This window comes from Castor canadensis, chromosome 3 (genome assembly GCF_047511655.1).
Source record: "Castor canadensis chromosome 3, mCasCan1.hap1v2, whole genome shotgun sequence".
In the NCBI taxonomy this organism is placed as follows: Eukaryota; Metazoa; Chordata; class Mammalia; order Rodentia; family Castoridae; genus Castor; species Castor canadensis.
In genome coordinates this window covers 115,202,494-115,217,745 of record NC_133388.1, presented here as the reverse complement: position 1 = coordinate 115,217,745, position 15,252 = coordinate 115,202,494, and the positions used below count along the sequence as shown (strand labels likewise).

The following is a 15,252-nucleotide window of genomic DNA, read 5'->3' as shown; positions in this document are numbered from 1 at the left end:
CCTTTCCCGCTCAGTTTCTGGAAAAAGAAAAGCCCTTTGATGCCTTCCTATTCCCTCTACTTGGGAAATTCTTCCCAACTCATTTTACAAATGCTTCATTCTCACCAACAAAGGCTCACTCACGTATGCCATAGAGACTGTTTTCTACAAGGACATCTGAAATTGTCTCCATGCTCTGCTCATTTCCTTCACAGACCAAATGGTAACCTGAGCTCTTTTCATTCTGTCCCCTTCCACTTTGTGGAGAACCTCAGGTTGACCTGATCAACTCATCACTGCATCTCAAGGTCCTAACAGAGCAGACACACAATGAATTTACTTTTTGTGAAAGAAATATTTTAAAACAGAACAAACTTTTAAAAAAAGATTAAGCTGCTTCCCTTCTCTTTTATTGTGGGTTCTCATGTTTTGGAGTCGTGTAATTGGGAGAAATGAGGAAAGATACACCATACTTCAGTCTGTAAAGTACTGTGAGATTCCATAGTTAGGGTGCATATGATGTAAGATAGTATCTCTTGGATTGTGCAAGCCCACTGGCCTTCTAGTGAACTTGGATCAAGGGACCTTGGATTTTGATTGAATAATTCCTGCCACCAGCAGAAATCTTAATTTGTTGAATTTGATGGAGATTAAGCTTAAAAGGATGGAGATAAAGAAAAGTTAAGATTAAACCAATAGCAGTATGTGGAGAAATTTCTGTGTATTTTCAAACTCTAGAATTTGACCCAAAACTTTCATAATTAGGAATCACAGATTAGATTTTTACTTCCCAGAGTTTTCCCGATGGGCCAGTGCTCCCACCTGCTTTTCCAGAACAAGGAAGTCAAGTGCAGTCAAGTACACCAGTGAACTTCCTTAGCACAGGGAAGTGAGAAATGTGCTCACAGAAGAAACTCATTGAACACTGTTGAACTGGGCAATTTTTTCCATGGAATACATTTGAGAAGTGATAAAATATACTCTACAGAATAAATGTTCAATTAATTTATATAGTGATAATGTTTCAAAAGTACTTTATCGAATTATTAAACTTGTTTATTTTTTACATTCAAAAATTATATTTAACTTGGCCTATTGTTTGAGTAATTAGATTAAATAATGGATATAAAACATGACTTGCATTGAGATATATGATGAAATATTTTATGTCTAAAGCTACAACTAAAGATGAAGAAAGAGCCTTACAATGGACCCCAACACTTCCAATATTATAGCTATAAAAAGTTACTGAAGGCTGACAAGGAAGAAAGCAAGTTACAGAAACATATATCACAAATCTTATTGACCAGAGTAGTTTCGTAATTATAGAATACACAGAAAAATTAAATTCTTTAGAAAAATCTCTGTAATTAATAAGTTTTATTTAAAGGAATGCATGGAAACAGATATAAATGCAAAAGAGCATTGGATTCAATGCCATTTGGGGTTTATAATTTAAGACGATCATTTTTAATCAGACTAGCAATCCCCACGCAATGTGATTACAAGTAATGATTAATCCACATGTGAGTAAAAATGGAATATCATCAAGCAGAATATTTCATATCAAGAGAAGGAGGCACGTAAGTACTCTATGTTTTACTCTTGTCACTGAATCATTTAATGCGTGAACGTAAGCTCAGATCACAAGTAGTCTCAAAAAGTACTTAGTGTGTATGAAGCGTTCTGCGTCCTCTTTCCCCTCACTGGAGCATCATCTTCGTTATTTATTAGAATGGCAATAAGAGCATGCTAAGCCTTTGTATATATTATCTCTAATTCTATGCAATAGCCAGGGTTACTGCTGTTTTGCAGATGTCACAATTAAGGAAACATCTTGTAGATTCATATTTCACAACTAACCAGAAGGAGTCAAATTTCTGTCATCCTTTCATTTTGTTCGTATTTCGCCATTCATTTCATTCACATTCCTTTTACTCTAACGTGCCCCTTTAATATTCTATAATTATTCACCCTAATCAAACATCAGAGACCCACTTACTGAGCATGATTATAAATGAGCTTGTGTTGCAAATGCCTGACTTCTTTCTTAAACTATAGAAAAGAATCAGAACTCCATTTAGACGAAGACACTAAGTCATTTACTGATTTGCTCAAACATCATGTGTGCCGGGCCGTTTTTCCCTCACAATAATGCTGCTGTTACTTTAAGTTTCTTTTTCTCTTTAAATAAAAAACAGTTCATAAACTACCCATTTTCATAAAATCTGCTAGAATTGCCTCATTGTTTTCTAAATTGCAGCGATCTAGAATCCTTTAGTGGGAAGGGAAAAGAAGCCTGCCTAATTTCATTTTTGTCATTTAGAAGACAGATTAGCAAAGCTCGCCACTACCACTGGCAGAGGACAGGGATCCAAAGATGGCTAAAACAAAGGGACTGGGGTTATCGAACTTTGTACAGCATTGCAAGTTCTTTAAAGGTAGACTACTGAAAAATACAATTTATTCGCAATTTATAAACAGAAATTAAAGTTGCCTTAATGACAATGAAGAACTTAAATGCTAAAGGAAAGTAGACAAAGCAATTTCCAATCTATATTTTATCAATTTCCTCATCAGTTTGCCATGTTGAAGACTTAATTCTTCTATGCTCTAGAGAAAGTTTCCTCTTTCAGGAAACTGAAGTAATTCTGACATACACAGGTATATTAAACACAATGTCAACTATTTCCCGAGCAACAGATGGATGATATTTTGCTACAAAGGGCAAAAAGGCCCTTGAAATATCCATCTACATGGTTTACAACTTACTGCATAGACATGTTAAAAATTGCAACAAAAATGCTTGGAAGGAAGGATCTTTGTCTGTTCTTCACATAACACACAACATTTGTGTTTGACATTGATTGTGTGTCCAGTAACCACAAATATACTTCCCTCCTTAGTCCTGGTGGCTTTTCAAGTTAAATAGTAAACTTCCCACAAAATTTTATTTCCATTTTGCATCATCCTTTTACTTTGATAAGAAGCTCAAGCACATATATCATCTCTTGCCTCTATCTTACTCCCCTAAACACTTATTGACAGTGAATATTAACTTTCAAAAAGACAACTCTGATTCTGTTTTCTGGGAGGTAGAGTTCACATTTGTAAAAATCTATTAGAAAAAAATTAAACCCATCATTCATCATTAATCTTTATATTTCTGTTCATGTGAAATTTATCATAATTGAACACAGCCAGCCTTCTGCATCCATAGGTTCCACATTTGCAGATTTGATCAATAGCAAATGGGAAATATTTTTAATAAATGCATCTGTGCTGAACATGTACAGCCTTTATTTTCTGTCATTATTCTCTGAATAATACAGCATAATCATTTACATTGCATTAGGTATCTTAGTAATCTAATGCTAATGTATACAGGAAGATGTATGTAAGTTATGCAAATGCTGTACCATTTTATATAAGGGACTTCAGCATCTATAGATTTGGATGTCAGTGGAAACCATTCCCCACAGATACCAAGGGATAACTTTAGGTTATCTGGAGCTACTTGGTTACATTTTCACTAAAACTAGAGCTTCAATTATATATGATATATATACACACACACAAATACCCATATATATATATATATACACACATATATATGAATATATATACTAATTTCATTTTGTTTTTTAATTTTTATTAGCATATAATAGTTGCACAGGATAACTGTGAAGTTTACATATGTGCTTACAATATATCTTAATTAGATTCACCCCCTCCATCGTTCTTCCTCATCTTGGAAAAATTTCAACAGGTTTTATTGTTCTATTTTCATATATAAATACAAAATACATCCACCATATTGGTCCTCCTTCACTCTCTCCTTATGCCATCCCCCTTTCACTGGTATCTATGACCAGACATAACCTGCTTTATCTTCCTGTACATTTTCTGAGGGTATATTAAAAGGTCAAGGGGGTTTTACCTTGGTATTTCAGACATGTATGTATCATACTTTAAACTCTTTTGATCTTAATACACAGAGGCAACATTTCAATGTTTTCAATCTCTACCGTTCTCTTTCTGTCTCCTGCCTCCTCATAGTTTCTTCAGACAGACAGACCCATTAACACAATTATGCTCTCATGTTTTCTCTCTCTCTCTCTCTCTCTCTCTCTCTATATATATATATATATATATATGTGCATATATATGTATATATATACATGTATGTGTATATAGATATATATGTTTGCGTATAAGATCATACATATATTTATGTGTACATTTATCTTGCAAGTCTAGATTCCACATATGAGGGAAGCCATGTGGTATATTTCCAGAAGTGGTAGATCTATTTCTAAGTTTTTGAGGAGCCTCCATAGTGTTTTCCATAGCAGTTGCACTAATTTACATTCCCATGAATAGTATATAAGTGTTCTATTTTACCACATCCTCACCATTGTGTGTGTTATTTATGGTAGTCATTCTGACCTGGGTGATGTGGAAACTCAGTGTAGTTTTGATTTGCATTTCCTTTAAGGCTAAGGATGCTGAGGATTTCCTTATGTGTTTATTGGCCATTTGTACTTCTTCTTTTGAGAATTTTCTGTTCAGTTCATTTGCCCATTTATTTAGTGGGTTGTTGGTTCTTTGTAGGGTTAGTTTTTTGAGCTCCCTGTTAATTCTTGTTATTAATTCCTTGTCAGATGTATAGCTGGCAAAGATTTTCTCCCATTCTGTAGGATGTCTCTTCAGTTTAGTGACTGTTTCCTTTGCTGTGCAGAAGAGTATTAGTTTTGTGTAGTTCCATTTGTCAGTTCTCTTAATTGCTGAGCTATTGGAGTTCTATTCATAAAGTTATTATTTGTGCCTATATGATCCAGAGTATTCCTTATTTTTCTCCTGGAGTGAATTCACAATTGCAGGCCTTACATTAAAGTCTTTGGTCCACTGTGATTTGACACTAATACTAGGTGAGAGACTGGTATGTAGTTTCAGTCTTCTGCAAGTGGATATCCAGTTTTTCTAGCAACATTTGTTGAAGAGACTGTCTTTTCTCCAACACATATTTTAGGCTACTTTGTCAAAAATCAAATGGCTATAGATTGTGGGCTTGTGTCTGGGTCTTCTATTCTATTTCATTGGTTTTCAAGTCTGGTTTTGTGTTAATACCATGCTGTTTTTATTACTATGGCTCTCTAGCATAGTTTGAAGTCAGGTATTGTGATACCTCCACCATTGCTTTTTTGGCTCAGGATTGCTTTGAGTATTCAGGGTCTTTTGTGCTTCCATATGAACCTTAGGATTGACTTTTCTATCTTGGTGAAGAACGTCATTGGAACTTTGATGGGGATTTCATTGAGCACACAAGTTGTTTTGGTAGTAGGCATTTTCACAATATTGATTCTGCCAGTACATGAGCATGGGATGTCCTTCCATCTTCTAATGCCCTCCTTGATTTTTTCTTTAGTGATTTATAATTTTCATTGTCTAGGTTTTCTCCTGTTTCATTAAATTTATTCCTAGATAATTTAATTTTTGAAGATATTGTAAATGTATATATTAATTTTTATGACAGAAAATTTGAATGGTAATAAAGGGATAAAATATCAAAAGATCGTAGAATTCAAGGAAAGATTAAATGTGTGTTTCACTCATTTCCTTAGGTGATATTATATTCATTTATATATTCTTTTCTCACACATTTAATTAATTCCGTATCTTTGAACCATGCTTAACTCCAGATAAAGAGATTGCACTTAATATCTTTGCCACACTCAATTGCCATATGTTGTGCTATGCTAAAGTTATGTCTCCCACTCTCTGCTCTCAGAGGACATCTAAACTAGATTGGTGAAAGAAGTGTTTCTGGAGAAAGACTCAAAAATGAATGCAAGCTGTGCCAGAGTTCTGTGAAGCAGCATGGAACATAGCCAAGCCACCCAAGGCTGGGGGCAAGCAGGATACAATGGTCACCTGCAAGCAGACGCAGGAAACTAAGAGAATTCAAGCCTAAAACATACTGTCTTCAGACTAGGAGGACACTGCTATGTAAGGTAACAAGACAGACTGATAAGGCACCAATTAGCATTTTGGAAGCATCATTAATCTGAAAATGATGTGGAAGAAGGAACGATGTTTTCATGATGCTCTTGCTCCCCTCTGTACTGTATGAAAATACTCAATTTCAGACCTCTCCCTTTCAGTGGACTGCAGGCTTCTTGAGAGTAGGAACCAAATCTTTTTGAGAGGATGAGTGCATCCTAATGGTCATGAAGCAGAACTGATGCTTAATAAGAATATACTCAATAATAAGCCAAAAAGTCTCATTTGGAAGATGCTACAGTAACCCAAATGAGGAGGGAATACCCAAGTTAGTAACAGTAAGGACCAAAATCAATATAAACCATCTACATTCATTTAAGGGATGTATCTATGACACAGTGGCAACACTAAGCCAAAGTACAGAGCTAAATTAATGTTTGTTTTGATAAATGAGACGGTAATACAAAGGCAGTCAGACGAATATGGATAAGATGTTCAGCGCAGAACACGTTATGTTGCGGATGTGAATAGTGTGCAGTGCTAGTCAGATGTGTGTCTGAGCTGGAGTTCATAGAACAAGAGGTATGTCATCATCACACTGGGGAGTTCATAGAACAGAGGTGTGTCATTATTACACTGCTTGTCTAAGTTAAACATGACAAGAGACTGTTCAATAAAGCTTGGACCTATAGGGATACATACATGCATACATTTGTGTATATATGTATGTTTATGTGTGTGTTTTCATCAAATATACTGACTATTCAGAGGTGTGTGTAGGTTTTCAACTTGAGAAATTATTTATAATTTATTAAGAGGAAAAAACCTGAAAAGAATGTTTTAAGATTTAAACCTTGAAGATTATTTTATAATAGGCTTAATATATGAGTGTAAGTATATCGCTACTTAATATACACAGAGTACTTATTTTAATCATAACCATATAAGATTTTTTTCAAGAGTGCCCTAGCCTGGACGTATAGTTCACGTGGCAGAACACCTGCCTACTAAGTATGAAGCTCAGAGTTCAAAGCCCAAAAGCCCAAAGCCCACCAAAAGCAGAAAAAGGAAAAAAGAATATACAAAACACTTGAGAGAAAGAACACACCAACATATTCCCACATACTGCAGGACATGGTGTGTTATTTATTATTCTTAATATACTAAATTCATTGTGAAAAATTTTATATGTTATCTTTGTAATTCAAAAATAGAAAAAATTTTTATTTCATTTGTGTAGCTATCTTAGATTTTAACAGTGTCTTTATTGGCCCTTCCTGCTACAACAAAATACCCTATACTGGATAATTTATAAAGAACAGAAGTTTGTTTCTCACAGTTCTGGAAGCTGAAGGTCAAAGATCAAGGCACAAGTGAATTTAGTGTCTGGAGAAACCTCGGTTCCAGTGTCCAAGATAGCATCTTGCTGCTGCATCCTCATACAACAAAAGGGAGAAGATAAGTAAAAGGGATTAGGGTGCTCATGAGGGTGGAGTGCTCAGGACTGAACCACTTCCCAGAAGACCCCACATCTTAATGCTATCACATTGAGAGTGAGGTTCCATCAGTATTTTCTTATCCCTGTCTCCCTCCCTCCCTTCCTTTTTTCTTTTATTTTTTCCGTGCTGGGGATAAAACCCAGGACTTTGTTCATGCAAGACAAGTGCTCTCCCACTGAGCTACATCCTCAGTCCCCAATATATAGTTTTGAAGGGATACATGAATTCAAATCTGAGGGAAGGGTTTCTTTTAGGGGTGGGTCTTTTATGTTTTGTTGTTACTGTTGTTTCTGAACATAATATAATTCAGTCATGTAGCTCACATTACAAATTCTCTATAGAAATCAATTCTTCTTGTTATTTCTTATTAATATTTAAACATACAGTTGCCACCGCAATGAATAGTTAGGACTCTGGAGAGAAAAAAATGAATAATTTTAACTGAGATAGCCTCATGCAACTAGATAGACATCTGTGCACTCTAAGAAGAACTCTTGTTTCCCTTCTTCTCCAGGTGTTCTGCAAGGAGCTCACTGATAGAAATTAAGATCTTTATTATATATCACCAAATTAATGCATAAATATTTGCACATCTTTATTTTTGCAATAGGATTACTCTTCTTATTTACTAATATGATTTATAAAATAATTATATACTTCATTGTTATGTATCTTTTTCTCATTATAATTTAAAAACTCAAAGAAAATGCATTTCTGGAAACTGATGGTTTGCATTTGACTCAAAGGTAAAAGATGTTATTTGAAACCATTGTGTTCATTAAATTAGCAACATTTGATGAGTTACCTTGGGCTGCAAACTGTGTTGAATCATCTTGAGTTAGTTCAAATGCTATAGAATACCGTGGGTGGTTGAAGACAGGAAGTTACTCAGTGAGGAAGCACTTAAGTCCAGTGCTCAAGTGAGACTATGTAGGATAGACCTCATACAGGATATCCTAGCTGGAGCCTAAGTTGTGTTAACTCAAATAATTTGGGGTAATTTCATATCATGGTTTCCCTGGTGAAGAAACATGCCTGTCAAAAATGTGTTTGCATTAGAAACCAAGAAGTTTCCTGGGATAGAAGTCATGGGATGTGAGTAAGACCATTATGTTTGAACATGGTATAGGGAGAAGCTGTTGAAGCTACACATTTTATGTCTGTAACATTTTTTGTCTGCCTGTAATATCTAAATGCTATTGTATTTCACACTGAGATGGGGTGGTGTGTTTTTCCAAGAAATTGAGAAAAGTCATTTTAACTAATACAAGAAACATACCATTGATTTCATGTTGTAAGAAAATTGAGAAGGCAAGCTCCTTATTTTTATATCAAACATGGTAACTGTTCAATGGTCTTTACACAGTTAACTTTAATGAGAATAATTAAATAGAATGAAAATCCACTCTTTCTCCAGCATCTATCTTTTTTTGCTCAGTTCAGCAATCTCCATGTTATACTCAATCCCATTTTGTATATCTAAGCCCTATTGACCACATATCCATATTGCTACTCAATTCCTTACAGCTTTTAATTGTTAAAGCCTCTGCTCTAAGCCATAAGGCCCCCATAATCCTCTCCACAGGGTCCCAAAGAGGTGGTAGAATTGACCAGGTCATTTTGTTTAAAATCCATTGATGAATTTCAATGGTCTTTAGCACTGTGGATGAATCAGCCCTAACCGATCATTCTCTGCATCTCGTCCTCTGCCATGTAACTTGAAATACTCTCTCCTGGATCTTCCCTGAAGTTTGATTATAGCCTCAGGCATGTAACTTGCTATGACCAGTGGAAATCTGTGGTTGTTCCCAAGGCAGAGGCTGAAATATAACAGTACATGAAGGCCTGTTCTCTTCTGCCTTTGCAATTCCCAAGAAAAACACAGTACTGGGCTAACTTCTGGTTCTCACAGGAGAATAAAGAAGAAACAGAGTAAGCTCTCAGGTACTTGAGTGGACCCTTTAAACCAGAGACACACAAACAGACCCTGTCCAGATCAATCACCCTACTTCCAGGATCTGTGAGATAAATAATGTTTACTGTTGCTATCAATGCTAGTAGCAGCAATGTGGTCAAAGCTAACTGATATATGAGCCAAAACTTTAACCTGAATGAAGCCCAGGGCTCCTTATTATCTGGTGCCTGACTCTCCTTTGGGTTATGGCTTCCCTGTCCTTCTGCTCCTCTGTGGGTGCATTCTCATGTCACAGGGATTTCATGCATGTAGCTCAATATTCTGCCACTGTGTGCCTACACATTGCTCAGGACCTAGAAATTCTCAGGTAAAAGGTAATTTCTTCTAAATTATCACCCAGGGCTCCTGAGTGTAGTTTATACAGGTCCATGCCATTCAGACTCCATTCGCTGAGAACCACTAAACTCATCAATTGACATCTTTTCTACTAGGTAGCAGGAGGATGGACAAAGACCTCTATGAAAGCAAAAGTACACAGGACTCTACTGTGACAGACAACAAATGCACTGATTATTGGGTCATAAATTCTAGTAAGCACAGAGACACACTGACACCTTGAGAATGCTGTGGTTGAAGCTCCTGTCCTGCAGTCAAAGTACCTGGTGGTGTATAAATTATGGAAAAAAAATACTTCTGTGAGTACAGGCATACCTACCATATGGTTCTTGTGCAACAGATTCCATACACAAAACAAGAAAACGTGTGTAAACCTTGCAGCAATCCTATAAGAAAGGCATTCACATACACATTTTAGAGATAAAGACAGTGGACCTATAGTGGCTTTGTGATTTGAAAAGAATCTGCAGGTATTAAGTTTGAGAGGGCAGAAATGGTCTAGTGAAGTGTCCAAGGAAATTTGAAACAGAAGGGAAAACGTGATGGATTACTCTATCTTTTGGGCAAATGGCCCAAAGGTCTATGTACTAATGTCTTCATATCCAGCCCATGATGCTATTGAAAGGTGGTGGAAGCTTTAAGAGGTGGGCCTATTGGAAAAAGTTGTGCCACTGAGGTCATCTCTTGAAGGGGATTGTAGAACCTTGGTCTCTTTCTTCCTCATTTTCATGTCCCAGACAGCATGTGGCGAGTAGCTCTCTTTGTGTCACATGTTCCCACCACAATGCTCTGCCTCTTCACATACCCAAAGAAATAGATCCAATCAGTTATGGACCAAAACCTCTACAACTGTGAGCCATAAAACTCTTTTTAAATTGATTATCTAAGATAATTCTCAGAGTAATAGAAACTGACTAACACAGATTCCTAGACATAGATAAAAGGACATATTTGTGGTTAAGACAAGGTTGATTGAAATATGCACCAGCTGGAAATAATTCTTAAGTGGTTCAGAGTCTACATATTAATATCTATAGCATAATATTTTCCTACAAGCTATCTCATTTAATTTTAGAATAATGTTGTAAGATAGGATCACAGCTTTTATTACTTCCTTTAAATATGAGAGGATCAGAGGTTAATACTTTGAATGAATAACAAAACTTACATGGAAGGCAGCTAGGCTCACCACTATACTACCAACTTTTCCTAATAGTCAAGTTATAGAACAGCCAAGATGCCCCACTACTGACGAATGGATCAAGAAAATGTGGTATTTATATATAATGGAATTTTACTCAGCCATGAAGAAAAATGAAATCTTATCATTTCCAAGTAAACGGATGGAACTGGAGAACATCATTCTGAGCAAGGTTAGTCAGACTCGGAGGATCAAAAATCATATGTTCTCCCTCATATGTGCTCTTTAGATCAAGGGCAAATAGAGCAATGTTGTAGAACTTGGGTTACATGACAAGGGGAGAACAGGTATGGGGTTAGATAGAAAACCCAAAACATGGAGCATTTGCTATCCCCACTCCAGAGGAGTTAATACAGGAACCTTAAAGCAACAGAGATCAACACAAGAAGGGGATCAGGAACCAGTGTAAAGATCAGTTAGAGATGAATCAACATGGGTTGTAACACATTTGTACATGAAAGCAAAGCTAGGAATCTCTCTGTGTAGCTGTCCATATCTCAACTAGCAAAAATGCTATGTCTTTCTTATTATTGCTTATTTCTACTCTTCAACGGAACTGGAGAAAAGCACAGAATAGGTTCTGCCTGGAAGGGAGGGGGTAAGGGGAGAGAGAGTGGAGGCGGGGATAGGAGGGAGAAATGACCCAAACAATGTATGCACATGTGAATAAATGAATAAAAAAAAACTTACATGGAAACTGAAAGTGATGATTCAATGAAAGACAAAGAAAAATACAATGAGAAAGGATATGACAGATATTCTTATAATAAAAAAAGCTAAAGTCTAAAAATATAAGATATACCAAAAAGTCACAAGAAAGAAGTAAAACTATAAATTTAAAATGGTAAAAGAAGAGAAACAGAGATATCATAGAAAGAAGTATGGAAAGCATATATTAGCAAAGACTTTTTGACCCTTCCCTGATTTTGTTTTTATATACTTTTTGTGTGTGTGTGTGTGTGGTACTAGGGCTTGAACTCAGGGCGTTCACATTGAGCCAGTCCACCAATTGTATTTTTTTGTGAAAGGTTATTCGAATTAGGGTCTTACGAACTATTTGCCCAGACTGGCTTTGAACTTCGATCCTCCTAATTTCTGCCTCCTGAGTAGCTAAGATTACAGGAGTGAGCTACCAGTACCAAGCTGCTTTTATGTACTTTTTAGTTACAAATATGTCCAATAATGTATGTGTTCATTTTCACATTCCTTTATTACGTTATATTGCAAGAGATGAATTTAAAAAGGGCTGGAAATTTTATTATTATATCTACATAATATATGAATGGAAACGGTTAATGCATCTCTTTTGAATGTTTACTTTAGGTCTATTTTGAAGTGCTTGAGGATTAAAAAAATTACTTGATGGATAGTTTCCCTAAATGCCTGAGTTTGTTTTGCAATAAAGACAATGTTCTTCATTCTCCCCAAAGCAAAAAAGAATTGATTTATCTAAAAAAGAGTATAGAAATTTCAACAAACAGGTGTCTTTGTTTTTGAGATGTAAGTTACACAATTACAGGAGAAAAAAGATTTAAAAGTATTGCATAAAAGAAAACTGCTAAAATTAGGTGAATTTTTTCATGGCTACATCACGGTGTATGCATGTTTAAGGTTTGCACTTACATGTGAGGCAATTTTAGAAAGCATTTAACCTCGATATTTTCAAATTTTCATTTTGGACTTTTAGTAAGTAACTTCAGTGTGAAATAGTTGAAAAATCATGAGAACAAGTGGCACAAACAATGAAGGTTTACTTCTATTTTAAGAAATTTAACCTATAGAAGGTGTATCATAATTACAGCCAATAAAATATCAAAAAACATGAATGTTTGTGTGCATGTGTGTGTATACATGAAGGTCATATGTCTTTGGAAGAAACAAGAGCTCACATCTCTTTAAAGTATCTCAGCTAAAACAAAGACTCTTAGAAACGGAAAGTGTAAATGTAGGACATATTCAGTTCCTTCTAAATTTGTATCTTTGCAACACTCTAAGAATCAATGTGGATTTAAAGAACCAAAAGGATTATGTAGATGAAGATATTTCATGAATTATACATGCCTATGCGTTAACAATGAATTTAATTCTGAAGTACAATTATTTTGACTCAGGATTAAGTCTTCTAATTTTATCGAGAAAATCCGAAAAAACTAGAAGGAAAGGATTTCAGTAAGGATTATGCTATTTCTTACTGCACAGAAAGCAAGTTCCTAAATGAAAGTCACCACACATGAGCAAGGGTTTAAATTTTCCAGCAGATAATGTCTGCAATTTACATTAAATGAACATTAGTGATGGAGATAACAAAATATAAAATCATTATACTAGCTTCTTACATGTGATAGTGCTAATGCCCAAAAAGTATGCTTCTTTAATTCCTATGTATTATCTTCATATATCTGAGACAATCATGACTTCAAAATAATTTAACATGCTGTGTGTTAACACTGGCTTGTAGAAATCCCATAGCAAAGACATGCTGTAGCAAAGAAGTATTCTCAGTGTTATATTACAGCATCACACAATTTTAACTATTGAAACATAAAGAAGAAAAACCATCAGACTTTAACAATTTGGGGCAGCCAATGGTCCCATTCCATTAGAGACCCAACAATAACATGAGAAATACCCAGATTCAAGAGTGAATATTTACAGTATCCAAATCCTCATAGTGGACATTTACACAGGATGCACAGTCATTATGGTCCAGTTACAGCCAATGGGGCCCTGAAGGTCTATAGGAGGTTCCTGAACTGCACTGAGGTAAGGAGTGACTGGGAAGCTCAAGTGTGGGGTCCTAGCTACCCTCATGTTCACTTCAACAATTAGAATTCAGGAATTATCTGTTTGATGAAAATAAAGTTACACCCCCTTTGTTTTCTTACAAATTTCTACAGCTGAAAAAATTTGAATGTTATTGAATCAAGCGGAAACATAAATATCCATTGCTTCAAAGTTGCCCTCATCCCATCAATGCAATCTCAGCTACAGACTGAGCCTCAGCTAGAGTGACTCTCCATAGTATAAGTGAAATTTAGCAAAACACAACACTGGATCCTAGTCATGTGACCCAATTTATTTCTCCAGCTTTGTCCCTCATTAAGCCCTCCCTTTCAACCATACTGAGTGTCTTGTAGTTTTCAGAACGCACTGTGATTATTTTCCACTCTGATTCTGCCAGTGTTTTCGTGACTTCATCCTCCATGCACATGGCTTCTCAGGAACCTCAAACAGTGGGAGATGCCCACTGAAGGAGAGCCTGAGAATTTAGAATCTAGGTTTTACCCTCATTCCTTCAATTCCAGTCACATATTACTGGGAAATATTTGAAAAGTACATCTGTACTGAACATGCAGACTTCTCTTTCTTATCATTGTCCCCTGCACAACATAGGTATAACACCTACTTACATTGTTTTGGTCCTAGAACCAATCCCTCGTTACTGAAAAACCATTCAACACAACGATGAGTGCTGCTTTTTGTGTCTTATACACATCAAAGGAAGTAATTTTCCCTGGGAACTTTCAAGCATGGGATATAAGTAATGACATTCCTTTACTGTTCTTGTGCAATCTGAAATCTGGCTGATTCCTACTTCCAACAATAGAAGTTTTCAAACTTGTCTTTTAGCTTGCACTCTCAGTATTGTTTGCACTTACTAATAATTTTTTTAAAGTTCAGGTAAGAAATGAAAACCATGGTAGCTCTTTTAAAAAGCATAATGAAGCAATTCTTCCCTTCACTCACATAACAGGGAAATACCTGCTTTATATAAAACAGAGCTTAATTAGTGACTTAAACACAGCACTGCATTTTCCCAGGGATATTTTTCTTCCAGACTGTTAGTTTGCTTTCTCAGTAACCTCAAGAATTGTAGGATCAGCTCAGATGAAAAGCAGGATATAACATGATCAGCTGAAGGTTGTGAAAAGTGTTGCTGTGATGACCCTCCTGAATCCAAATATTAAAACAAAATATCTGCTAGACTTACGTTCTTAAGAAGGTTTTCCACATGAATATCAAGTATATAAAACAGTTAGATATTATTTAAATTTATTTGCAATGTTTACCATGTTTTTTATTTAAAAAATAACTTCTGGGCTCAATCCACACAGTGGGGCAAGCTTCATGTAAAGGTCTGCTCAGCAGTTTGCTTAGCTCTGCTTATGGCTGCTGTCCTGAGGTAATTCTTACTGGCCCTCACTTTCCCTCATCACATGTCACCATCTGGGTGACAATGCTATGGCCATCTTCATTAC

General features: G+C 35.8%; 1 protein-coding gene across 9 annotated transcripts in view; it reads right to left on the bottom strand.

Moving 5' to 3' along the window:
• Sntg1 (syntrophin gamma 1) overlaps positions 1-15,252 on the bottom strand; it is an 825,003-nt gene that overhangs the window by 45,314 nt on the left and 764,437 nt on the right. The window lies entirely within an intron of this gene.